This window comes from Fukomys damarensis, unplaced genomic scaffold (assembly GCF_012274545.1).
Source record: "Fukomys damarensis isolate Sample0158 unplaced genomic scaffold, DMR_v1.0_HiC HiC_scaffold_3, whole genome shotgun sequence".
NCBI lineage: Eukaryota > Metazoa > Chordata > Mammalia > Rodentia > Bathyergidae > Fukomys > Fukomys damarensis.
The window spans coordinates 11,088,642-11,113,351 of record NW_022900915.1 but is presented as its reverse complement, the minus strand read 5'-3'; the positions used below and the strand labels follow the sequence as shown (position 1 = coordinate 11,113,351).

At 40.1% G+C, this 24,710-nt stretch overlaps 1 protein-coding gene across 6 annotated transcripts in view; it reads right to left on the bottom strand.

Annotated features, from left to right (window-relative positions):
* Ppp2r2b (protein phosphatase 2 regulatory subunit Bbeta) overlaps positions 1 to 24,710 on the bottom strand; it is a 508,455-nt gene that overhangs the window by 272,021 nt on the left and 211,724 nt on the right. Inside the window, exon 1 of one of the 6 annotated variants that reach the window (XM_010627068.3) lies at positions 18,186 to 18,255. The exons of the other annotated variants lie outside the window; for them this stretch is intronic. The gene's annotated coding sequence lies outside the window, so the exon portion shown is untranslated. Of the gene's footprint in view, positions 1 to 18,185; positions 18,256 to 24,710 lie in introns of those variants that run through there. 6 annotated transcript variants of the gene reach the window in all.

Sequence of the window (24,710 nt, the reverse complement as noted above, 5' to 3'; positions counted from 1 at the left end):
ATACTAGTTTGTTGGGAAAGAAAGATGATGGAGTACAATATCGACAAGACGTGAAAGATGCCAGTGATCAAAGAGCAGATGTTTAAATTAGAAACCACATGTCTTGCCCCCAAATCCTCAGTGGTTTCAGCATCCGTGGGAAATATGAATTCATCTGCTACTCAGAAGGCTTCTTGTAGATGTGAATCTGGTTACACTGGACGGCACTGTGCAAAGACAGATAGTATTCTCTATCTAGTGCCAAGTAGGTAGAAACTCACTCATATTCCTAGTGCAGCCATTACTGGAACCGGGCAGATCTCCGTAATAGTAGCAGTGGTCATATACAGAGTAAGAAAATGCCCTCAAAACAATAGGAGATGTCAACAGAAGCAAAACCTAGGTCATTTTAATCCAGACACATTATCTAGAATGGTTTAAACCAATGACTTCTGTTTGTACACTCATCATGTGATACATATTTATTATGTCCTTTTAAAAAAAAGAATGGAAATATTTATTTCAGAGGCCTTATTTTTGGACATTTGTAGTATACTACTGGTGGGTCTTATTTAGAATATTCAACAATAGTTTTGGACTGTTTAGTAGTATTCTGTGTTTTATGCTTTTAAATATAGAAATTGATTTCACAAATTTATACCACATGGTAATTCTAAGATTCACTCTTTGCCCATGGAATGTAATATTTTTGCAAAGATTGGCCCACTTTACAGATGGCTATAAAGTCATCCTCACTTCTACAGTGACGACAGCAAATGACCAACCATGAACTGAAGGTAGAGATGTTTACAGATTACTTTTCTTACAAAAAAAAAGCTAGAAGACACTGTGCTTAAATAGATATTTAAATGTTTTTGAGATTTAGTATCTAATTTTTTAGATACTTCCTACTTCATGAGCTATATTGTTTTGCATGTTAGATGTAAAATGTTTTTAAGATGTATAGACTGAAATTTAATTTTTCCTCTTTGAAAAAATAGTTCTGCTAATTTGAAAAAGAACTTAGTAGTAATGATGGAACAGATCGTTGAGAGGAAGATTTAGATATTGTCAAAATATGCTTTTTAATAAATGGGTTGGAATAAATCTTTTTACCAATTAAACTATTTTAATGCACATTCATTTTTTACACAAAATGTTTTACTATAAATAAATTATAGCAGTTTTTTAATATGATGCAAAAATTGTTAATGATTGATGCTTTTAAAATGAGCTGAAAAATAATCTAAGACCTCTATCCAAATTTATCTGTTAGTAATAGCTATATGAATAGATTTTTTGGTATTTAAATGTCTGAAGTATAAGTAGAATGTATTGAGCTGTTTAATGTGTAGGTTAGGTACTCAAAAGTATGCAGGTAGAATTTACAAAATATGTCCCAAATGAAATATTAATTTTAATATCTGGTTTGTAAAAGCATGTTATAATATAATGTTTTCACTATAAAAAAAGAATACATGCTTCAAAATCACACTGACTTGGCATTTAAACTCTAGTGATGCTAGCAACTTTTGACTTCAGTAAAGTTAAAGTCACTTAAGAATATTATAATAAGTATCAAAATGATAACCATCAGCAGAACTAAGAGACAATCTACAATGTGGGAAAAAATTTTTACCAGCTGTTCCTCAGACAAAGGACTATTATCAAGGATATATAAAGAACTCAAAACCATCAGTCCCCCCAAATATAAAGACCTGATTCAAAAATGGGCATCCAAAATGAACAGACATTTCTCAGACAAAGAAGTAAAGGCAGCAAGAAAATATTTGAAAAAATGCTCCACATCACTAGTCATTCGAGAGATGCAGATGAAAACAACACTGAGATTCCACCTCACCCCACAAAGAATGGCTGCTATCAAGAAATCACACAATAACAAATGTTGGCGGGGTTGTGGGGAGAAAGGAACCCTTCTCCATTGTTGGTGGGAGTGCAGTCTGGTGCAACCACTATGGAAATCAATATGGAGATACCTCAAAGAGCTTGGACTGGAGGTTCCATTTGACCCAACCATCCCTCTGCTGGGTATCTTGCCAAGAGAACTAAAAGAATCATATCACAGAGAAGTATGTGCACCCATGTTTATAGCGGCACAGTTTGTAATAGCTAAATCTTGGAAACAGCCCATTTGCCCATCCATTGGAAACTGGATAAAGAAGATGTGGTTTTTCTATAAAATGGAATATTACTCAGCCATAAAGAATGAGAAAATAGATTCATTCATAGGAAAATGGATACATATTGAAGATATACTCCTAAGTGAAATAAATAAGTCACACATGTGTAAATACCGAATAATTTCTCTGGTGTGAATAATCTGCAACAATGCATAAGATTCTAATAAGATTACTGACATTTAGAAATGGGAAGAAAGGAGCTAAAGGTGTAGGGAAGGTGGGATGGGTAGGGGAAGAGTAAAATGGGAAAAGAAAAAAATGTGAGAATGAAAAGATGAAAATAAAGTGTTTGTAGATGGGGAGGGGAGGAGGGCGTGAATGAAGGGAGGGCAGAGGTAAGGGGAAAAAATGAGAATGAAGACTTGTCATGTAGAGGTGCAAGATCCCAACAATGAATGTGACTGTACTATATCCCTAAAATGTACCAATAAACTCAATTAAAGCTGAAAAAAAATGATAATAGGAGAAAGATGTTTAAGCTAGAGTTAACACATAGTATCAAATCATACGAAATGGTAGATCTTACCGGCAGCACGATCAATCTAATGATCATTATTGTTTTTTCCAAATATGCTTTGGGCTTTCCTGCTTTTGAATCATTAGTGATATTCTTGTCTGTGCAGGAACTGACCTTTTACTTTTGGCCCCCTATGGAAGAGCCAACTGCAGTAGGATAATGCTTTGCAGAATCTGAGTAACTCTGACTTTTCCTTGGATCCACCACTCAGGGAGAAAGAACAAGACAGAGTCTTTTTGTTTGTTTGTTTGTTTGTTTGTCTGTGGTTTTGGTACTGGTGATCGAACTCAGGTTCTTGTGCTTGTGAGGCAGGCGCTGGAACCACTGAGCTATATCCCCGGCCAAGATAGAGTCTTGCTATGTTGCTCATGCTGGTGTTGAATTTGCAATTCTCTAACCTCAGATTCCCCAGTATCTGGAAGTACAGATATGTGCCCCTGTAACTGGCTATTTTCTTTGCTTGTGAGCTTCTAACTAGACTTATAATTTGGGGCTATTAATCATAGGGTCTATGGCTTGTAAATATAAAAGCCTAGTGGCTGAGAGAGGGGAAGAAACAAAACATATTACCATTATTGGTTTTGGTGGTACTGGGATTAAACTCAGGATCTCATTTGTGCTAGGTGTGTTCTTGTGTGTGCTCTATCACTGAGCTATATCCTCAGTCCCAAAATATATTATTTGCATCAATTTTGTTTCTTGTATTTAAAAAAGTATTTTTGTTTTGCTTTGTGGGTACTGGGGGGATCAAACTCTGGACCTTGCACTTGCCAGGCAGGTGCTATGCCTCTGAGCTAAATCACTGGCCCTAAAAAAATAAAATGTGTTTTTAAAATGTAGCCATTGGGAAATTTTAACTTGTACATGTGGCTCACATTATATTTCTTTCGGACAAAATTGTTCTGTATCGTGACTGAGGTGATAGTTATTCACTGTACATTCTTTTGTCAAAACTTATTGAATTGTTCATTTCATACTAGAACATTTTAGGAATGTCAGTTACATATTGTTATGGTTTAAATGTGTCCCCTTAAATAAAATTGATAATAAAGAAGACTAGGGCCAGGGATTTGGCTCAGTGGTTGCGCCATCTGTCTTGCAAACATAAGGACATGAGTTCAATCCCTGGTACCACCAAAAAAAAAAAAAAAAAAGTCTAAAAGGTATAATAGATAATGTGAAAGAGGAAGAAAAGGGGCAAAAGAGAAGGGGAAATGAGCAGGGTAGGGGAAAGGAAAGAAGGGAATGGAATTATACGAGAAAATGAAAAAATGGAAACAGTCTTTATAAATAGGGAGAGATGGAGAGGTTGGAGGGGAATGGGGAAAACATAAGAACCAAGGTAGATTATAGAAAGGTGTACATTTTCAATGATGAATGTCACTATATCGAATACCTAAAATGTTACAATAAAATTAATAAAACAATAAATGTGTCCCCTTGAAAAGCACATGTGCGGAACTTAATCCCCAATGCAGCAGTGTGGGGAGGTAGGGACTAATACCGGGATGTTTAGGGCACGACGGCTCCACCTTCACTAATTAATCATTAGTCTCAATGAAGGCTGGTTGTACAATGAGTTGAGGACATGTGTTTGAGCTCTTGCCCTCCAACCACGCGATGCTTTCTGCCAACTACGAGGCAGCAAGAACGCCCTTGCCTAATGCCACGCTTTGAATTTGAACTTCCCCTAGCAGAACTGTAAGAAATTATTCTGTTCTTTACAGGTTACACAGCCTCTTACACTCTGTTAAAGTAACACAAAAAGGATGAAGACAGGTCTTACGAATGGGTTTTAAAACGCAACCCTAGCAAAGAACAGCTATAGGAACAGACCAGAGTTCCAGCCACAACGGATAAGAGACAGGATGAAATGCACCTGGATATTAGCGCTGCAGGGCTGGAGGGCAACAGGAAGATAAGGAGAGAGTAGGCCTCCTCGGCTGACTCCTGTGGGGCAGATAATGGTACAAGGGTGCTTGTCTGGCAGAGAACAGGGAAGATGAAGGGAAGATTATGCAGGTATGAAATTGGTTCGATCCTAAATTATCAGTTTAAACCTGAAGGTGATTGGATTGCCATGAATTGGCAAGCCCATGTTACCTGCCACCAGCAGAAGTTAAACTTGAAAAATAAACCTGAACTTTGGTACAAGTGAGTTGGTGGACTATTGTACTATCTATTCAAGCCGTCAAGCCCTTTTCCGAAGCTCAGCTCAAGCAGTACTTTGTTTTGCAGCCTCTCCAGGCTACTGGTTAAAGTGAACGTTTTCTATATGTGTATTCTCAAAGTTTGACTTATATTGCTACTAGAGAAATTGCCATGTACCTAGTGGTCTAGGAACACTTACGGAATGAATGTTCCGGACAGCTCAGGTCTTCAACAGCAAGTATGCTGTCCGGCCGTTGTGGAGTTGGGGAAGGTCCTGAGGAGAGTAGCTCTGAACATTTCCCTAGGGTCCAACCCACTGGCTGGAGCTTGGGAAGCACCAGGACTCACCCTTGCTAAATTCCTTAATTTGGGCGTACCCCCTCCCTTCCTTCCCTTGTCTCCCAGCTGTTCCTGCATCGAGGCCTTGCTCAGTTCCTGCCTCCCCCAGAACGACTTGCATTTGCTCTGCCTTTGAAATCCCGTGCTACTTTACTACTTAGCAATTGGGAGTTATTCACTCTTCTGTCCTCTGCTTACCCCGTCTCCCCAACCTAACCGTGTGGCACTTTGCTTTCATAGCACGCCTGTTCCCTGTTAGGCATCTAAACTGGCAGATTAAATGTTGACAGAATTTAATTCTTTGGAGGGGGAAAAAACCCCATGTTTTCCTTCCTTATTAACAAATGTGACCACAGTGAAAACCTGTTGAGCGGAAAGAACAGCAGCAGGGATCATTTTATGAATATGCCCAAAGCCGCATGTCAACCTCTAGACTCGAACAATATGCTACCTAAAACTACGGCTCCTAAAGTGAACTGACGTCTCGTCTCTCAGGACATCACAGCCAACTCAGAGGTTCGCTGAGGGAGATTTTAAATATTGAGAGGAACATTCCTATCCAACGCCACGCAAACTATCAGCTTGAGGAAAGCCGTAGTTCCAATAGTAGACGGTGCTACCCATCATATATTTGCAAAGCTTTATTGCGGTTATCAGCAATAGCTGTGATAAAAACCAAGTGTGGTGGGAAAAGCAGTGGGGAGACAAAGTTTAATTCTGAGACCTAATCTGATTTCAAGTTCAGGACTCTGTACAGTGCTCAACGTGCTCAGATATCCCATGAATAATTAATTAACAAGCTATGTTATTCATTAATTGTTATCTATCTAGTTGTTTGGCCCTATTAATAAAGAAACTGTTGGATATTTTTATGAACACAGAGGTTCTGTGAAACAACTGTTGAGATGCTAAGGCTTCAGTGAAGAGAGTTTAGAAATCTCTGCCCTGTAAGGTTCATGTCCTTGTTTTCATGTTGTAACTGAGGCACCTGATAATGGAGAAGGTGGAAAAATGAACGTGCTAAGGGGCATGTCCCAGGCTGTGTTAGACCTGGACTTCAATTCCAGTTTCCCCTCAACATCAAGTCTGTGCTCTTAGCCTCCAAGGTTTACTTAAGATACTTCAGATCAGCTCCCGGAGGCAATCACTAAAGCGAAGGCAAATGACACAGGAGAAGTGACACAGGTCGTAGATTTCCACCGGGGTTAAGAAAGGGCAGTGGGAGGCCACAGGAAGAAGCAGGGTGAGTGACCCTGGCTGTTTCTGACCACCAACTATTCCCACTGGGAAATTTACACGGAGGGATTAAGTGATTTACTCAGGGTCCCACAAGGAGCTCATCCACCCTAGTAGACAATGACATTCCTCCATATTAAAATCAGAAATTAGGTGGTAACTTAGCAGTAGGCGAGTAATTCTTCAATTCTGTTTGTTCGCTTATAGATTGTGCCTGGATTTTTATTCCAACCTTGATACATTCAAGCAATGACAATGTGACCCTTTTCTTGTCCCGATGATCTGGGAGCATTTTCTTCACCATTATGCACATATTACTATCCTCTTAAGAGGTCACTAAAGCCTTTCAATTTCAAAGTCTGATTTATTTGCATCCATAATTTTCCTGTTAGCCAGGCAATCTGCATAATAACCTGGCATGAAATATTTTAAACTGGATTTTCCAAAATACAGAAGGAAGCCTCCATAACAATGGAAGGCATTAACCATCTTAAACAGGAACCCATTTGCAGATTAAATTTGCCAAGAGGTCAGCTTGCAGCTGCCACTCTGTTGCAAACCCCACATGTCACACACTGTGACACATCTCAAGAAGAGTCAGGGTCTTTTCCAGTCCACTGGTTCTCTGTTTCAATTAGAATAGATTTAAGAGTCCCCAAGCTCTGGTTTCTAGGTGGCCTTGCCCAATATTATTAATAATTCAATCATACCTGGGCTGATAACAGATTATATTTCTACCACCCTACAAAAAAAAAAAAGCCCAAATAGATTAAAGGCTGCCCCATAGCTAATTTCTTTAGCAGTTCATATCTGATTGACATCCATTTATCTAAATGCAGTTAGAAGATTTAATTTTCATTTTGTTGGCTTAAAATTAATGGGCAAAACCTGTTTACTTTTTAAATATTTGACTCATTTTTTTCTCATCTCCTGAATACTGTTAAGATATTCCATTCCATGTGATGAATCTTATAATTTACCAGTTTTCTTTCTCTGAATTCATTTCAGCTGAGTCTCACTGTTTACAATTTGAAATCTAATATGAAGTTTAATCTTTCAATGCAAATACTTTCATTTTTATGGGAGCCCAATAAAGCGGAGGGCAACTGGGTGTTCACTTGGAATTTCAGAAAACTTGAGAGATACAGAATAATTTTAAAGAGACATACACCGATGGGTTCAGAAGCTAGTTTAATCTCTTACGAGCTTCAATACCCAGGACAGGCTATTTAAGTCAGATTTGAGACAACGGTCAGGCAGTATTTGAATGCACAATTTATGGCGGTCCTCCATCTCAGGGTGGCACAAGTGTAGTCAGCCTTTACTTGATCCGAAGTGCATACCTGTCTCGCAGGCCTGCGGCTCATTTCACTCTAGTTCTGGCTTCAATTTCTGAGCATCACTTGCCTCATCTGCTAAAGGCAGCTGATGATGCCAGCAACTTTCCTCATAGTGGTATAATGAGGATGACATGAAGGGGTTCACATAAAGCTCTTAGCATACTGGCTGGCACATAACAAGTACTTCACAAATACTTAGTGATGTTACTGTTAACATACTGTTATGCAATCTAGCCTTTCAGTACTTCCTTGTGTTTGTTTCTAGAATAAAGTATAAAATCATCAACATGTCCCCAAACACTGTGTAGAGCTCAGTCAATACCTTCTAACACTTTTTAAGAAAGATCTCTGAACTCTGAGCACCCTGGACTGTTGGTTTCTTGAATGTACCATGTTTCGTATCCTTTGGCCCACCAAAGTTCCTTTGCGGTCCTGTTGCTAGAACAAAATGCTTCTCTTTCCCTTTTCACGTAGTTAACTCTGATTTATCCTTCATATCATCTTTCAAATGTCATTTCCTTAGGGACTACATCAGATCTATCTGTTAAGCATTTCTTGGCTTTTATGTATTTTAGTTAGTTATTTAGTTGTAGCAGAGATTGAACTCAGAACCTTGGGCTTGTGAGGCAGGTGTGGTGCCACTGAGCTAAATCCCTGGCCCACTTCTTAGCTTTTAGAATGAATCACAGTTGGTTCTTAGGCATTTATTGGTCTGATTAAATATTGGTCTGATTATTTGGTTATTGCCCTTCTAATGCACTAGATGTTAACTTCCAGGGAGACAGAGACCTTTTCTGCTTTGATTGGCAGTTTTTCATCCTGACAGTAGCATGTCAGTGGGTATACAATATGTAATTGCTTAATGAATGACATGAAAATAATATTGCCTCTATCTTATCCTAGATAGGGCTATTCTTACCAGGGAAAGGGCATGCACTACTTCATATGGAAAACCATTCCCTTACATAGCAACAGCTTACACTGCTTGCTTTTCTACACAGAGATCCCAAGTGCCTTCCCTCACTATGTGTCTCCACATAAGTCCTATTTTCTTCTATGGGCAGCCACCTTTGCACACTTATCGGTTTTTGCGTGTCTAGAAAAGGGTAGCACTTTAACCTGCTTTGGGTATACACACTGAACAAAGATATATTCCCTACTTTTAGGATTATTTAGCATAGCACAGTGTAAGTCATATGCCCAAAGCTCTGTTAAGTTCTGGAAGGAGAGTGATCCTATCATTTGAGGAATTGCTGGTCAAATAAGAGAAGACTTTTTGAGCTAACCCGTGAAGAATGAGTGGAGCTATACTTAGGAAGAATGGAGGGGAGAGAATGAATACTCCAAGAAAAAGGTTGGAAGAGCAATATCAAGGCATTCTGCATATTGGCAAAGAGTTCATATATCCCACAATCTCTTATTCTTTCAACTATTCCTTCGTTCACTTGCTCATTCATTCCTAACAAACAGTATGTCCTCCCAATGTGCTGAATTCTACCAAGGTACAAAAACACAGGTAGGAATTAGTCCTATGTTCTTTAAGGGGATTCTATACCAGTAAAATTCAAATCCTGTCTGTATCTGAAAATTTCTCACCTAACCTTCAGGAAATGCTGCTGAAAATATTCCAGGTGACACCAGTCTACTGGTTCATTCCATGCCTTCTTGGAATGCATTATCCTGTCTGTTCATGAAGGAGAGGTATTCTGAAGGCAAAGCTAAGTTTATATTTGGCCAACAAAGTCTATTTGCTGTGATCCCAGGTACATAGAGACAGTTAAGTGCTTCAAACAAAAACAATGCTAAAAAATGTTTGTTCTTTTTCTGTTATTATTACTTACTTGGATCGGGAGGAGATGGCAGAGAGAAAAGACTGTTGCTTAGAAACAGGTGTCTTCATATGGAACTGCTTTCTGAGTGAGAAAAATAGGAAGGAACCCTGGGGTCTTATTCTCTCTCATTAGTGTGACTGACAATTTTAGCCCAAACTTTCAGACTAGCCCAAAACCCAAGTCAGAAACATTCGAAGTTCTCTACTTAGTAAAAATGGAAGGAAATAGAGGCAAGTATATATTTCCAGGAAGAACTATTTTTTTTTTGGCACTGTAGTTCTCTTTACTTTTCTATTTCCTTGTATTTATGATGTTTCCAAATCTGTCATGTTAAAATAACTCATGTAGTGGCCTAGTCTCTCATTCACCTTTACCTGAAGACCCTGCAGGGGATGGTCCTTGACATTGTATGTTCATATCTATTTTGAAAGATAAACTGAATTGGGAAATGGTAAATTTGAGGGACTTGACCTTCTACTTATACACAGTAACTATTCTTCAGTTACTGTTCAGTAGTTCAGGTCTCAGAACTAAAAGCTAAACTCTTAAATCCTTTAATGAGTTAAAGTGTAGGGACAGATCCTTAAAAGCCCTGGAACCATTTATTACCTGCATTCTACTGAAATGGAACTAGCTCATTTTCCATTCTCTCCTTATGTGGTCTTTGGTGGGAATTTTTAGTCCAGGTTAACCAATTCAAAATCCATGAGGTTATAAGAGTCAGCAGAGAAAATGATCTATGGTGGAGAGCAGGTGGGTTGGAAAGGCAGTATTAACTATGTATATATGAGATCACAATAAGTATAAATATTTAATTTCCAGTGTTTGGAAGAGAAAAGAGGTTTTCTTTGAAATTGGACTGTAAATACATATGTAAATTAATTATAATTCATGACATTTCTGGCACAAATCATTATTTCAGAAAATGATGCAATAATTTAAAACCAATATTGACACTTTAAATGCTACAATACTTTAAAAGATGTATTGTCTTATATTTTCTCCTTCCCTTAATGAAAGCCTTCCATAAGAACAAGCTGGAATGCGAAATGTGATTTCTGTTTGTCATGGTTACACAACTTGTGTTTAGAGGACACTTCTCCAAGGGGCCCTTGTGGAGTGGGGGTTAGGGTGGTGGCAGTTCACACAACCATTTCCCTAGATGGAATCCTGCTACCTCATGACAACCTATGTAAAGGTCACATCCCAAAGTTAATGATCTTTATATTTTCCTGGGTACCTTTCCTGTCTTGGTCACCTACTTTAGCATGTGTCTATAACTATCTCCAAATTTGATCTCCTGCACAGTTTTAAAGCAGTTAATATTTGGGGATGAACTAGGCATTCCAGTTCACTAAAAAAGCTGTTCTTGATCAGTTTGGCTCTCACTAAAGGGTGAGGCATTAGTAGGGGCGAACACTGGCAAAGAAGGTCATGTGCTCACGTGCTCATGGATAAATATAGGAATGAGTTTGATGCACAAAGCTTTTTTTGTTTATCTACTCAATGATGCAAAACAAAATGAAACAAAACAAAACCCCAAAGATCTGGTAGCCCAGACAGGCACTCCAAAAATCCCAGTAAGAATTGGTACATCTCGTGTAGCACATTTTGGGACCTCGCCACTTAAGGTGACTCTTAGCTAAAAAGTATTTCCCTAACTAGCCCACCACTCTCTCTCTCTCACTCTTTATTTATTTATTTTTTTTGTGTGTGTGTGTACCAGGGATCAAACACAAGACCTTGTGCTTGCGAGGCAAGTGGTGGCACCACTAAGCTAAATCCCCGGCCCTTACCACTCTCAAAATTAGGATCAACAGTGGGTACCATAAAAGCTGTTTTCACAAAAATGTTCCAGTTAAAATGCACAAAATTTTATAGAGCTGAGATTTGGAGCATCATTTCCTCCTCTTTTATTCACCATATCTTAATAGCAAATTATATTATTCTACTAACTACATAGCTCTTACTTAAATCTCCTTATCTATTTTCACTACCATCAGTCTGGTCCACCTGGGCCATTACAGCAGTTTCCTCGTTGGTTTTCCTGCTTCTACTTTTGCCTCCAGGAAATCTACTATACTCCTCCAAGTAGCCAGAGAAAACCCATTTTAGAAAATGTGAATCAGAGCATTTTTTCCTTCATATAAAATCTCCCAACGTCTTCCCCTTGCACATAGAATAACATTTAAATTGCTCATCCTGGCTTTTAAGTAAAAACATTCTTCCCACAGTCTTTTGTATGCCTAACCCTCTCTCATTCATACATTATCTTCTCCTCCTACCTGATCAATCTAAAGAAGTTATCCTACTTACCAACCTATATACACAATGTGGACACACACAGAAACACAAAACACGCATGACCTTCTAATTAAAATTTCTTCATAACAATCTCCATTATGTGAAATTTCAGGAAGCCAAATCTCCACGATGGTGATGATACTCCTTTACCTTGCGTTTAGCTCTTATTTTCATGTGCAAACTTTGAGAAAGAATATGCGCTAATCAGTGCATTTTCTGAATGACTGACTCATGCATTCACTGATCTCTGATGCTTTCTACATTACTGCTCTATTTGGTGTGTATATTAGTTTATATTCTGAGCTGCTATAATGAAAATAAACTGCTATAGGCTCCATCCCCTCTGCCCAAGTTTTGTGCTTCTCTTCCCTTTGCTACTACATAAAAAATCATTCATAACAACAAAAACAAGAGAAACCACCAACTCAGCATTGTTGCTACATCTTTCTTTTCTCATCCCCCTTTGCATTTAAGAAAACTTATTACCTCCCCACTCCAATCACTTCTCATCCTTCCAGGGATGGTAAAATTGAGAAACTTGACTAGCAAGACCTCCGACTTTCACTCTGAGGGCCAGATTTCATTTCCCACTGAATGGTAAGCTCCTTGAAGTCAGTGCTTTAGTTTAACATTTCTAATGGAAATACACAATTCTGTTGACTTTGGAGTAGCTTATATAGCATCTAACCCATAGTTAGGACTCAAATATCTGTTATTAGATACCTCCTTATCCACGGGGTTAATATTTTAAAAAGGCCTTCTGAGTTGTTGGGATGTTCAAGTTCTGTCCAACCCAGAAAAATACAAAGGAAATTCTAACCAGATGTTACCTCCTTTTTCCTGTTTTCTTTTTTGGATTACACAGGGGATATACTCTTTGAGAGTATAGTAGATCTCAACATATATTTAACCAAATGATTTGAAGTAGGCAAGGTATGCATACTGGGCAGAGAATGACAGAGAGAAATAAAGTAAGCGATTTGCCTTCATTTTTCTTTATCTGTCTTGGTTGCTGTTGCACACTCCCGCAGCTCCACTCAATGTCTGGCATTTGGTTGGCACACCAGGTACAGCAAATAAATGAATCTATACCTGCAGCTAATACATGGCTGAGCCAGTATTCTAAGCTATGCTTTTCTGGTTACAAGCCGGTGACCCACAGCTAAACTGTACAGACTTCCCTCATTTGTCTGAGAAATTGTGGTAGTGTTCTTAGGTATCACTCTTTGATCATTGCTGACATTTTTCTGGACTGTCATTATCTGGGTTTGTACTTTTTTTTCACCTAATGCCCGCAGTTTTCTCACCTAGTACTTGCCTCAGGCAGGGTCATTCCTGTGCAGCACTGTTTTAGGGGGCCTCAGAGCCCCCCCAAGAGGGTCTCCTCAGGGTCTATCTTATGGTGTGCAGTTCGGACACTCATTTCACAATGATCCTCATTCACAGAGATGTCCAAAGAATTAATGATAGGATTGGTCCCAGACCCTAATCGACTTAGTCCTTTCATATTTTTATAAACACAATAAATCTTCTTGATCCCATTCAATACCCTAATTCTACAATGTCTGGCAAAGGGAGCCAATTCCAATTCCTTAGCCCAGTCAGATTTCATAACCCTAAATGTACCAGGATTTGAGGACAAGGAAAGGGAATAGCCTAATGGACTTAGAAGTGACAAATCTTGCTTTGCTCACCTTTATTGAGTCCTTTTGGTTACCTGAGCACGCAGAGTATTTAACAGTGGGGACACAGGCCACTTTCCAACCCACCTTCACTTTTCAGAGATGGTATCTCAGTTTTGTGCATCAGCTCTCCACTTTCACCTCTATTGTTTCCCCACAGCCCATCACTGACTCCCTGAAAACCTGTAATCAGGTCCACCTGCGCTTTTGTGTACAGTATTTAGGCCGCAGCAAAGAATCCATTATGAAAAGGACAGAACTGCCAGAAAGAGTTGCAACTTTACTGCTTAACAAGCACGTGAATTCATTGAGGAGGCAGTGAGGTAGAGAAGAACAGGAGGGAGACTACACAGAGGGGAGCTTGCCTTGGGCTTTGCACCCTCCTTCTGCTACTTGTTGAAGATAATTTTAATATATCCTCCTGAATGTATGTGCTTGCTCTGTAACTAACTACCTTAGTATCTTTCCATAGCACAAAGCAGGATTTCTGCCTTTTTGCCTAGAGTGGGTAGTTCTGGGGTTGATGATGTTGACGGCAATGACACCTATCATTTATTGAAAAGTGAATAGGTATTAGCAGCACACCAAATCTTTGTAGATGTGATTTTCGTCATCCTCATAACTCCTTTATACAGCATCCTCATTTAAATCTCCCACTGCCTTTAGGGTAAAATCCAAATATCTTCACATAGTTTATCAGATCTTTTGAGACTCCAATATCCCCTGCCTCTGTCAACCCCATCTTACACTACTCTGCTCTTTCCTGAAATAGTTGGTCTTATCTAAGCTCAAACGCATTTGTTCTTCTTATGTTTTGTGCTTCTTCTTGCCCGTGGGCTTTTAAACATGCTCCCTGTCACCCGATGTCTTCCAGTCTTCACCTGGTAAGTCATACCTGCTGTTAAGAGCTCGACACATTTTCCTGAGAAAGGCGCCCTCCACTCCCCTTCACGAGACAGGGCTCTGTTCCTGCTTGTCTCCATGGCACACGCCTTCTTTTGTAATGCAATGCCTGAAGTGACTTTCTAAATAGGCACCTTTTCTGCTACACGTAACCTCTCTGAAGGCTGGCAGCTTGCCTTCTAACTCACAGTTGTTCCACTAGCATCCAGATGAATGCCTGACATGGAAATAGACCCTGCATAAATGAATGAAAATCAACTCTGTGCAAAATCTGTCTGTGAATGTTCCCATTACTAAGGTAAGGAAAGAGGGGAAAGGGGGCTAAATAACTTGCCTAAGAATGCGCAGTTAGCAAATGGAGAAGCTGTGCTTGGGAGCCAAAGCTGATCCCCAAGCCCTTGGTCACAATCACACTATGACGTGGCCTTCTCAAAATTCCCTGCAGCTATACAGAAAGAAGAAAGTAATCAGTATATAATATTTATGTCAGAAAAAAATGGAGCAGCAAAATCTGCCAGGATTCAGGGAGGTGATCTTTCTCCCACCTGATTTCAGACCACAGGAAGAAGAGTGGGGTGATTTTGCACCATTCTGCACTCTGGGTGTGATGGTGTGCCTCCCCAAAACGGGACGTCGGCCTCGCACCTGCAGGTGGTGGTGGATGACAGACAACCTCTAGCTTTATCTTTTGGTTCTTTCCACAGATCAACATGGAAAAAAGAGAAAACGCCTTTTCTCATTCCCGGAGAAGTTGCCCAGGCAACAAAGACAGAGCTAGAGCAGCAGAACACCCAGCCGAGACGTGCTTCGGCACCCTCACGTCCTTCCTAACCAAGGCCCATGTTGGGGTTCAGCCTGCTGTGCCCACATACCCTTTAATAAGGCACTGCGGAGAGGCTTACCTGGACACAGGATGCAACACTTGCCCACAGACAGCCAGAACAATAGCTCAGAATCCCTGCTATTTGTCTGATGAGATGCCCAATGTTTACACTGTGCACTAAGCCAGAACAGTCACCATACAGAGAAGCAACTCCATTGTTTCCATTTTGTGATTCATCATAACAACAAAAAGTTTCCCATTGAATTAAACATTGATTTCTTTAAGAAACCCTCAGAAATCTTTGCGTAGAATGGCATCCCTGGCACAGCCCTGTGATTTAACAGCTGTGTGATATATGATAATTTACTTACCATCTTAATCGTGAATTTGCTCATCTATAAAATGGGTTTGTATATATAAGTAATTACCAGAGATAGTTCTGTGGGGAGTGAGAAAATGCATGCAAAGTGCATAATTTGTGGCATACAACTAACATTTAAATGAGGGAAATAGTGATTATGAGGGGTTATTTGGGTTTCTGAAAACGCAGACAGGAAAGATTACATTCTCATCCTTTGTGTCTATTTGTTGGCTTCAGCGTAGTGCCAAGAGCAACTGGTGTCATATTTGTTTCTGTAGTAACTTGCAATGCCTCCTGCCTCAGGCTGTTTTTGCCATACACTAGGAAGCCTTTACCTGGCCTGGCACAGTGAGAGCTGCACTGGGGATGCCCAAGAAATGCTCGTTGAATCTGCCAGCATTGGGGTGCACAGTTCAAAGCACTGTGGGAGCTGGATTTTTGAAGGAAATGGCATCCTCTCAAGAGTCACTACATGAGCTCTTCAGGGAGGGTGGCAGCAGCATGCCACTGGGTGCTCTGTTCAAATGTACTTTGTGTCTGAGTTACCCCCAAAGAAGTGCTATTCTTGGCACAGAACTATATGTCTGTCTGTCCCTACTGGATAAAGGACTTGCTGAAGAAATGGGCTGGCCACAAGGGGAGAAGCCCAGTGAAGGCTGATGCTCCCACCAGCCCGCTCCCCACCTGTACCACACTATCACATCCGATTGCGTTCTTTGTGAGTGTGGGTGTGGTTCTGTGTCTTTGTGTACCGTGGGGAGACGGGTGGATATATCTGTGTACCCGTTCACTTCTAAAAACATGTCCAAACCTCACTGATTTCTAGCAGAAAGCTATTCCTCAGGTATAACTTCATTTTCAGAAAGTATTGTATCCTTTGATCACACTCTTTGGGGAGAGATAAAATGAAAAATTTACAAAGGCCTACTTCTCTAAATTAAAGTATTTCTGAATAAAGCAAATTAGCCTTTTGTAGAATAGGGAGTACAATTTATTGCTCTGGTCTTTGTTCTTGAGTAAAAATTTCTAGAGGGGAAAAATACCTAGAATAAATAATCTAAAAGTGCTAATTTGCAAAACTAATACTGGTGGCTCTTTAGTATTTGTAAATCAGCTACAGTTTGCTATTTTGAAAAATAAACTCTATGACTATCATGTCTTATTAACGGTCATATAGTAATTACCAAAATCACAAATCTATCTAAGTAGTGGGCAAACAAGACAAATGACTGCTCTCAGTCAAGCAGATTACCAAATGCCTTGGGGAGTGCAATCTAATAGCCCCAACTAAAGCATCAATCAAGCAGCCACTCCTTTTGCCATGTGGATGGGCAGCAACAATCCCATCTCCCACAGGAAACAAGGTGGAGCCACGGAGATGTGAGCCCTTTGCCCTCTCTGGAGAACATGCTCCTGCCAGCGTCAGTGCAGTGTGACTCATGGACTTTTCTCTTACTACCTTTTTGATGACATTTAAGATCTAGTACCTTAAAAAGACACAAAAGAGCTAAAAGATGTCGCTTAGACACAACTCCACCAGCAGCATATTTGTGAGCCTTCTCAGGTCCCAACACAGAGAAGAAAGTCATCTTTCTGTGACATTCTGTGTCATTCATCTCTGACATTTCATTCTCTTTGACATTCACTATGTGTACCGTAAGCCCGTGACTTATGAACGGTCGAGTTGCGAACTTTCACAGGTATACTGTATAAGATTCACAGATATGCTGTGTAAGACTCACTTTGTTGGATTATGAATGAAGCCAACTTATGAATATTCTCCTGGAATGAAACTCATTTCTAAGTCTAGTACTTGCTGTACACATTTCACATCTATACCTCTAGGCAGAAGTCTTAAGAGTAGAGATCATGTCTTACTAGTTGATCAAGTACAACAACAATGACAACTAATAATAACAATAATTGTGATAATAATAACTGCCTACCATTTCTTCTATGTGTGCCAGGAACTCAGATGAGGAATTACATTTATTGAACTTTTAATTCCTTAAATTGTGCCACTTAATATTCACAGCAGCTGCTAGAAGATACATCTTCACTTCACATATGAAGCAACCAATTACAAAGAGTTTGGATGAGAGAGACATAATTCAATTCTAGGTGTGAAAGATTCTGAAGCCCATTCCCTGAAACATCATGCTAAATGGTACATATCTTGTACGAGGCCTATGGCCAAGTACACAGCAGATATTGACACATGTTGGTAGAATGAATGTTTATCTCAATATCAGTTCATTCCTTCATCTTCTTGAAAGTTAGGGTCACATGTGCTGTTCCTGCTTTCCTGTGTATTTTTCCCCAAAAGTACATGATGCCAAGGGTCACTATTAGTACAGGGCTATCAAAAAATATCAAAGACCATTTCCCTTACATTAAAAAAAACAAAAAACAACAAAAAAAAAACACAAATAAACACTTCTCCAGGGCTCTAGCTAGGTGTCTGCTGGGTTGATATTCACCATTAGGCACAGTCAATGGGTTGCATGTGTTACTCACACGTTGGACTACAAGGCAGATGGTAGGAAGCAGTCCAGTATCCTCAGCACTTCCTTCCAGCTCTCTTCAACATCCTGAACTCCCCAGTCCTATGGGTGGGTGGGGGGGTCAGAGGGCCAGCTGGCCACTGACTTCACAATAGCCAGTGTCTCTTACTGGTGGAGCAGTGGGATTTTGCTAGTTTAGCCTTCTTGGAACACAGTATTCTCCCCCATCCTGGTAACAGTAACTACTAGGCAGCCCATGTCCTTAGAGAAAGCACACCTGACTCATTCTAAAGTAGAACCTTGGTTGGTTTAAGCCAATCAGTCCATTGCTTTGACCTTGTCGTAGTGACTGGTTCATAATATGAAGTCTCAGCTCAAGCCATTTAGAAACAGAAGGCTGTTTGCTGGGGCTTCTGGGAAATAAAAGCTTCCTGACTGAGAAAGCTACCAGGCTGGACGTTTATGTATAATAGGGAAGAAGCAGAAGGTGCTGAAAATTATTTTGAAACTGTAAAGGAATCCAACTTTAGAATTAAGGAAGATAGCATTACAGGCTAAGAAGAAAGGAAAGAAATTGCTTTTGATGACATAACTGAGCTACTTAATCGAGACTCATTCTAAAGTTTTGGACTATTTCTGGATGTTTTATAAGCTTTTGAAGAATTGAAATTCCCTTTTTTGAGTAAGCTAACTTTGAGCCAGATTTTCTTGGATTTGAAACCAAAAATTTTTAATATACATGAATGACAACTTTCTTTCATGCTAATCATCACATTCACATTTTTTTCCCCCATAAAAGCAAGTATAACAAGCTAGGCATGGTGACAAATGCCTGTAATCCCAGCACTCGGGAGGCTGAGGCAGGAGGATCACTGTGAGTTTGAGACCAGCCTGGGCTACATAGTGAGTTCCAGGTCAGTCTCAACTACATAGTGAGACCCTGTCTCAAAAAACCAAAAGAAAAAAAAAAAGCAAGTATAACAAGCTAGGCATGGTGACAAATGCCTGTAATCCCAGCACTCGGGAGGCTGAGGCAGGAGGATCACTGTGAGTTTGAGACCAGCCTGGGCTACATAGTGAGTTCCAGGTCAGTCTCAACTACATAGTGAGACCCTGTCTCAAAAAACCAAAAGAAAAAAAAAAAGCAAGTATAACAGTGGTCTGAAGGACCACCAGGGAGTACTTACTAGTTTATCCCAAAACTTTTTTTTTTTTGTACTGGGGATCGAAATCAGGCCCTTGTGCTTGCAAGGCAGGTGCCAGAACCACTGAGCTAAATCCCCAGCCCCAAATCTTAAGTTGAATAGAATTGGTTTGCTCAGTTTAGGGCCATGATCATGAAGGGTGCCCCAAGAGTCTTTGACACTAGTAAGCTCTGCTCCGGTCAATTCTTTCTAAGATGGTCATAAAGCATAGCTGTGAAGACAGGAGGAGATCTCTGTGTGACTGGGCTGAAAAGTAATGGTCACGCTCACAAACAGATCACTTCATTACAGCACAGTTGCGTACAGACCCTTCTTGAGTTCACATACATTTAAAACATTTTCAAATGAATTAATACACGTCAGCTACTTAGAGAAAGATGTTCTCTCTGAAACTTCTATGCTGCCTTTTCATACAGGGACAGCTGCCATTGAAAAACTACAATATTATCACAAAAAGGGAATTATAGGTTTTAATGCAAAACAATCTGCAGCAAGTATAATCACAGCTGCCTTGTGTTGGTGCGACAACTTGGATCCGATCTCTTTAACTTCTAGTTTTGAAGGATGGGCTCTTCCCAGATGCTGAATGTTTTGGATACAAGGGTAGGAAAAGGAGAAGACAATAGGGAGAGGCTGGAGACTGAATCCCTAAAGAACTTTTATCCAGAGTGATAAAACGGGACAGTGTCATCCTTTGCTTAGTGTTAGGGCCAGATGTGTGGGTGAATAACTTGTGTAATCACATAGGGCCTTGCGATCACAAGGGTCCGTCGTGTGGCTTAATGGTGTCTTATAAATATCTTACTTTTTGAAGAGGGGCCTGACATTTTCAGTTTGCCTTGGGTCCACAGTGATGTAGATACTCCTGCTTATTATAGATCTCTAGTTCTCTCTTTACTAAGATCACACAAGGGGGAAAAAAATCTTCCAAAGATGTGCCTTAGATTTTCTGGATGTTCCCTATCCTTTTTGATTATTTGTTTCTCCTTGTCTTTCTTCTCTGTGTTGAATAAATATATTTAGTATGCCATTTAATTTTCTTCTTTATTTGCTACTAATTTTTGTCCTGTGTTCTTCATGGTTGTCCTAGGACTGAAATGTACATTTTAATGCATTAAAATCTTCAGATTAATTTAATTATGAAAAATAGAATCTTCACTCCAATATAATTCTATTCCCCCTTTTCTCTGTGCTATGCTAGTCATATACATTATATTGTCGTATGGTACAGACCCAACGATGTAGCATTAAAAGTATTTTTCATATAAGCCTGTCTTTTAAAGAACTTAGAGAAAATGAGAAAAATACATTTATGCACTATTTTGTACTAACTCAGATATCTGGAACTTTTTGCTTTTCTTTCTGTGGATTTATGTTACCTCCTGGTATCATTTTTGAAGGACTTCCTTTGTTCAGTATGCCTCATAAGACAGGTCTGTTGGCAACACATTTACTCCATCTCTGTTTACCTGTGAATGTCTTTATTTTGCCTTCATTTTTGAAGGCACGGTTTTTGAAGCACGGTTTTTTTAGATACAGCATTCTTGTTTGGCAGTTCCTCCTTCCTGAACTAAGGATGTGTCACGCTTCTGCCTCCTGCCATCATGGTTTTAGATGAAAAGCCAGTTTAATTGTACTGATGTTCACCTATCAATGGTGAGTCACTTTTCTTGTGTTACTTTCAAGATTTTCTCTTTGGATTTGGTTTTCAGCAGTTTGACTACAACATGTCAAACTGTGGATCTGTTCGTATTTGGGTTTCTTTAAGTTTTTTAGATATGTAGATTATTTTTTAAAACACACACGCAAGTTTCAGGGGTTTAGGGGTAATATTTTTTTTAAAAAAATTGTTCCTTTCTTTCTTTCCTTTTGAGACTCTCATCTCAGATGCTTGATTTTGTCCCATAGGTTTCTGAGGCTCTGCTTATTTTAGTTCAGTCTTTTTTGCTCAAATTTTTTTAGACTGGGTAATAATTTACTGACTATTTTTCTTTCTCAAACTTGTTGTTGAGCCTTCTCCTAAATCTTTTATTATACTTGTTGGGCTCTACTGCTACAGAATTTCCTCTTGGTACTTTTGAATAACTTCTGTCTCCTTACTAAGGAGCTCTATCTGTTGATTCATTGTTATCTGACTTTCCTTTAGTTCTTTAAACATGATTTGCTGTAGTTCTTCGAACATATTTATAGTAGCTGCTTTGAAATGTTTGTCTGCTAATATTTGGTACTACTCAGTTTCTACCAACTGCTGTTTTGCTTGGGTAAGGTTCACATTTTCCTGTTTTACGCATGTCTAGTAATGCTTTTTTTAATGAGACATTTTAGATCATATATTGACTTGTGATATTCTTTCCCTACATGGTGGTTTTTTTATTGGTGTTTTGTTTGTAGCTTGACTGTCCTAAACCTATGAAATCTGTTATTCTTGATTCTCTTTGTAAACCTAGCTTGTGCAAAGTTTCTTGTATGTCTGTACAGCCTAGTGGTCAGCTCGTGATTGTACCTCAGCTGTGCCCACATGCTGAACCACTCAGATTTCTAACTTTTTCTGTTGGATCTGTTAGTGAGCAGAGCGCCATATTGAAACTCAGGCTTTTTTCAAGTTTCTCTGTGCTTTGGTTTCTGCTGGACCCTCCTGGGTCTCCTATGCACATGTCCTCAGCCTTGGAATTCTCTAGCAGCATATAGAGAGTTAGTGCTTTTTTTTTCTTCAGTCTCCCTTCTGCTTCTGCACGGCCTTGGCCAGAAATAGGCAACTGCAGCCTCAGGCTGGGGGCAGCTGATGACCTCATCTCACTCACTTCTACGATGGACTCACTACTCATGTCTTTGATGGGTATTCACCTTGCTTCTTCCCACTGAGTGAGGCCCTTTCCAGGCCTGGAGAGAAACTCTGGTCATCATATGTTGCCTCTTCCTTGCCAGAATCCATAAGCTGGGTAAGGTGGTTGAAGCACCAGACTACAACATCTCAGACTCTACTGTTCCTGTGTGGAGCTCAGCAGTTTTGAAAGCACAGACATTTCTTATATGGCTGTATGCCATGCTGATTTCCACAGCATGAAATGTCGCTGTTGTCAATCTTTACAGCTTTGTAGTTGCATTCGGATAAGAGGATTGACTCCATCTCTCACAGAGCCAAAGCTAACAGTCCTACCTTTTGGCTTGCACTTTGGCTTTTCTCACTCCCCCTTTTCTTCTCTCATGGAGTCCCTTTCACACACAGCATATACTAATGACTCGTGAGCAATAACATTTTTCTTACACATGTGCAGTAACTCCAGCAACAAGTTCTACACAGCTGTGGCTATGAGCCACCCAAACTCACTTGCAGCCACTTAAAACATTCAGCAAACTCTGCAAACGCCACCTGCTGCATATTCTTAGTCTCACAGCCTTTGCTCCAGTCAAGGAATGGCCAGCAAGCTGTCCCTGAACTGCTTGTTTCCTCTCAGTGCTTTACAAGGGCAACAGAAATCATTCACAGTATGACCTTCTTCCCGTGATGCCCAGATGTGGTCTCAGAATCCTCCTCGCACAGAATGCCAGGCATGGCTCAGGGCAGAGGAGACCTCTTTGCCTTATGGTCCAGCCCTGCAGCAGAAATTTATGATTCTTCATAGTCTCTTCCCTGTTCCCACCCACCAGTCAGGGCTTTGGGTTCATTCCCTGATGGATGCATCCTTTCTATACTTGGGCATCAGATTCAGCTCCTTCGCTCTGGTTTTACTTATGGAACTCTACCCATTCCCTTGCTAATTCCATCCATTTTCATGATTTTAAACTGCAACTCGACCTATCATCTCCACTTGGAAATTGCGGTGCATGAACTCATGGTCAGTTTAAGTGGGAACATCACACTGAACTGAGTCAGCAAGGTTGCGGGTGTGGAAGACCCACCTGAGGACTGCTGCCAGTGGCATAGAAAGAGACCTGGAGGGGACAACTGCATGCTGTTGATTTGCCTGAAGAAGCTGCTTTTTGATGGTTTTTCTTCAAAGCAGCTTTGGCTGCTGTCTTCCTTCTGGAGAGCTTCAATCTTTATCTTCATCTTGGATGTTGTCTCCCGGTTCCAGAGCAGATCCTTCAGCCCACCACTGCAGACTTTCAGGCTTCTACCACTTGGCCTTTGGGCCTTCCCGGTGCAGACCTTGATATGGATGCCTAGGGACATTGGTGTGGGCTCTAGGCCTCTGGTGGACTTGTGTGGGACATTGCCATGGGATCCGGGCCCTGGGCTGGATGCTTTGGGTCTCTAGCATGTGGACAGATCTCTTGCACTCTTCTGCATTTGACTTTTTGGGGCGAATATTATAAAATAATCCTATACATTTTGTGTCCTGTATTAAATCTACTCCCTCGCAGACCCTGACTGCAACAGAAATTTTAAGGATGTCTCTAAGTCACCATACACAAAGCTAAATTGATTTCACACTGGGAGCTTTTTCTAAATGTAGGCACTCACTACCTTGATTGATGGTATATTTTTTCTCCCAGACCAGAAAAGTTGGAGTCATTTTTTTGGAATTTTCTCATTTCTCTCACAACATCAGGGAATCTTTTGGGTTCTATTTCCAAATACATCAGACACTTATGGCTTCTTATCACTGTTACTGCCTGGTGAGCATCCTCCACTGAGTCAGATCTCTCATAGGATCATCAAAATGGGTTTCACTGCCTCTTGTTTTGGTGAAAATTATATCCTCATCTTGGTGGGTCATGGGGTACATTATCATAGAAAAAGTTCTAATAACTTTCTAATAAGCTATGTAGGCAAGCACTGGGTTCAAGTTTTTCAAGTTCAGTGCAAACTCAGACTTTGTGTGTGTGTGTGTGTGTGTGTGTGTGTGTGTGTGTGTGTGTTGTGTTTTGTCTTGGGTTTGTTTTTTTTTCCCCCTCTTTTTTGGTACCGGGGATCAAACTCTGGCCCTCCGCTTGCGAGCCAGGTGGCAGAAACACTGAGCTAAATCCCCAGCCACAAACTCAGACTTTTATACTACAACATATGAACAAAATGAACAACACCTGTGAATGTGGGCCCTGGAGATGGATTAGCTACCTGGGTTGTATTTTGGTTTTGCCATTTACAAGAATTATTTTATGTCTCTGACACATTTCTTTTGTGTATAAAAGAGGGATGGTGTTTACATCACGGCTCTGGGTTAGAATTAAATGAGATAAACAAGCTCTAATATATAGTAATCGCACTGATTTTTAAAAATTACATGACATTTTGAAGGCCTTTAGTCTATGCAGAATTAACCTAGATGCTGGGCATTCAGAATAGAAATTGGCCTCTGATCTCATAGAACTTACATTATATATGCAGGAGA